The following is a 3,223-nucleotide window of genomic DNA, read 5'->3' on the forward strand; positions in this document are numbered from 1 at the left end:
TAACTCATATAACGGATGCTTTTCGAAGGTTGAGGTACACGATTTTCGAAGGTTTCTTGGTTATGTGTTGACGGATGGATACAGCTGGATCTAGGGATTGCTAGTTTGGGTGATATATTTTGTGTCCCCTGTATCCCCAACACCAGATTGCATAACTAGAAAGTTTCGGGAGTTTATAGGTGGGATTCAAGTAGCTCTTAGCATTTCTTCCCGCAGATATTTGGTTTGTGATTGGGTAATCCTTACCACTTATTTGTTCCACTCGTACCTTGTTATTTTATTCATCAATCTCTTATCAAGTGGCTTCTCACCTTAATGGAAGTGTGATGATTTACTATGGAATTCATTCGTTCATCCTCGTTCGAATGTTTATTGTGAAGACTATATGTTGCAATTTCTATCCGTTGAGTCAACTTGTCTATTTGTCTATCAAGATGCTAACGGATGTCACCCTCTTCAGGATGGCTCCGCCAACGCGTTAGAATCCGGAATGCAATGAGGGAGTCAGGCGAACCCTCCGCCACCACCTCCGCCTCCGGAGGCATGGCAAGCTATCATGGCAGCCACCAACGCCAATGCTCAGATGATTTTGCAACTCTTGCAAGAACGCACCCAAGGGCAAGGCAACCAAGGAAATCAAGGCCAAGGCAATAATCAGCCTCACTTCGCTACCCTCAACCAGTTCCTCGCAAATCAGCCGAAGTCTTTCAGCTACTGTGCCGAGGCCACAGACGCCGATGATTGGCTCGTGGACATCAACAAACATTTTGAATGTAACAATGTCAGGCCTGAGGACTTTGTCAAGTTCGCTTCTTTCCAACTCAAGGATCAAGTTGCCGAGTGGTATCAACAATACAAAGATTCCAGAGGAGGTCGTGTGATTACCTAGGATGATTTCTGCCGAGAATTCAAAGCTCACCACATTCCACAAAGTGTTGTTGAGAGCAAGCGTGAGGAGTTCCGCAATCTCAAGCAAGGCAGCATGTCCGTGTATTAATACAATACCCAGTTTCAGAAACTCGCTCCCTTCGCTAAGCAAGACGTTCCTGATGAAAAGAGCATGATCTATCAATTCAGAGGTGGCCTCAGAGAAGATCTGCAATTACCTCTCGTGCTTTTTTAGCCGACCAAGTATGATGATTTCTACAATATGGCACTGAAGCAAGAGGCTGCTCAGCTCAAGTGTGAGGCTTCTAAGAAGAGAGTCAGGGACGCAGTTCACTCTTCTTCTTCCTCACTAGTGGCTGCTAACCAACAGAAGTTCTAGTTGCCTCCTCCTCCTCCGTTTCGCTAGCCTTTCCAGCAGAAGAACAAAGGTGGCCATGGATCTTCCCACCCACCCAACCCTGGCTATCAGAACAAGTCTCAGAATCAAGCTCCAAAGTCGAATGCTCCTTATCATCATCCACTCTCAGAGGTGACTTGCAACAAGTGTCAGCAGAAAGGTCACTATGCTAACAAGTGCTTCAACCAAAGGCGTCTTCCGCCTCCTCCTCCTGTGAGATCTTCCAGCAATGCAGTGGTCAAGCATAATCCCAAGTCTGCAAAGGTGAACATGATGAATGCAGCTCAAGCGGAGGAATCTACTGATGTGATAATGGGTAATCTCTCAGTTAATGATATTCTTGCAAAAGTCTTATTTGATACTGGTGCTTCGCTTTGTTTCATGTCAAGACCGTTTTTTGCCAAGCATGAATTCACTTGTTCACATTTGGGTAAACCCATGGATGTCGTTTCTCCGGGTAAACGTTTGAGCTCTAGTTTGGTGGTTCCGGATGTTTCCATCAAGATGGGAAACTGTTGAGGATATAACCATTAGAGTCACCCGCCCAGGAGGGGCCGGGTTACGTCATAATGGTCATCACGCGAAGCCCAGTACCAAACTTGAAGACGACGGGTCAATAATGGGCTTAAGACCCGGAGATGGCTTAAGGCCCGTAGTGAGAACCGCCGTGAGGGTGAAACTTGTAGTGTAAGGCAAGAATAGTTGAGAGTCTGAGCCGGACGCTGTTATGAGCCGGCCGGGACTCTGAGAGCCGCGGGCCGTCAACCTCTCTATATAAAGGGACGACCCGGCAGCGGTTTAGGGACAGGTAAGAGAAACTCGATAACCAGGCAGGACGATTTAGCTCCTGGTGATCGAAACCCTAATCAATACCACCTCAACTGGACGTAGGCTTTTACCTTCACCGTAAGGGGCCGAACCAGTATAACCCTTGTGTTCCTTGTCCCGTTTAACCCCTTTAAGCTTCCTAGCTGCGATGGCTCCACGACTAAGTCCTTGCGCGAGGACATCTGCCGTGACAATTCCACGACAGTTGGCGCCCACCGTGGGGCCAGCGCACGGTGGATTTGAGTTCTTGAAGGGCAGCTTCGAAGGGCTCAAGGGATACGCTGTTGGCCGGATGACCAAGAGTCGTCGCGGCAAGCTCTACATCGACGATGCAAACTGGGGCCCCGACGCCGGCTCAATCGAGTACGGGTACCGGGTCCCCTTCGGCGGAATTCATGTCTTCATTGGCAAGATTGGTGAGCCGGGCCCTGAGCCGGATCTCTATGCCGATCTCATCGAGACGGCTCAGCGTGCACGGCCCGCCCGGGCTCTACCTGCTTTGAAGCATGCTTTCGTGGGATGTGTCCATGGAGGACTCTCTGAAGGATCTGGATCTGGTGATGAGACGGCCGCCGGCTCTGACGGCGAGTCGTCTACGGATGAGTCAAACTCGTTGTATCAACTTCAAGATGGCAGGCTCAGGGGTTGTTCCGATGGCGACAGCATTCCAGACCCCTTTTAGCCGCCGAGCCGGGTTGGAATCTTCATGGCCGGCGCACAACCTGTTCAAAGCCCCGCCGCCGGGTCAGGAAGCCCTGTGCCCTCGCCGGCTCAGGTGCTGATGGATCTCACAGACAAGATGACGGTTTTGTTGACCGCTACGGTTGCCCCGGCGGATCAAGCTCAGCATGACGCGGAGGTGGCACAGTTAAAGTTGGATCTAGCAAAAGCCAAGGAGGATCTGGTGGCAGAAGGGATCAGGATGGCTGCAGAGAGGGCGGCTCTCGATGCCCAGACTCAGCTGATTCAGGCACAGTCTTTCCGGCTCACAATGGATCAAAACGCGTCCAATGAGGTCATGAGAAGGAGGCATCAAAAGGCCCAATCTCGGCTCCCTCCGGTTTACGATCCTCGAAACCTCTTCAACACGCCGGGTGCAGGGTCTAGTAA

The sequence above is a fragment of the Aegilops tauschii genome, chromosome 1 (assembly GCF_002575655.3).
Source record: "Aegilops tauschii subsp. strangulata cultivar AL8/78 chromosome 1, Aet v6.0, whole genome shotgun sequence".
Taxonomy (NCBI): domain Eukaryota; kingdom Viridiplantae; phylum Streptophyta; class Magnoliopsida; order Poales; family Poaceae; genus Aegilops; species Aegilops tauschii.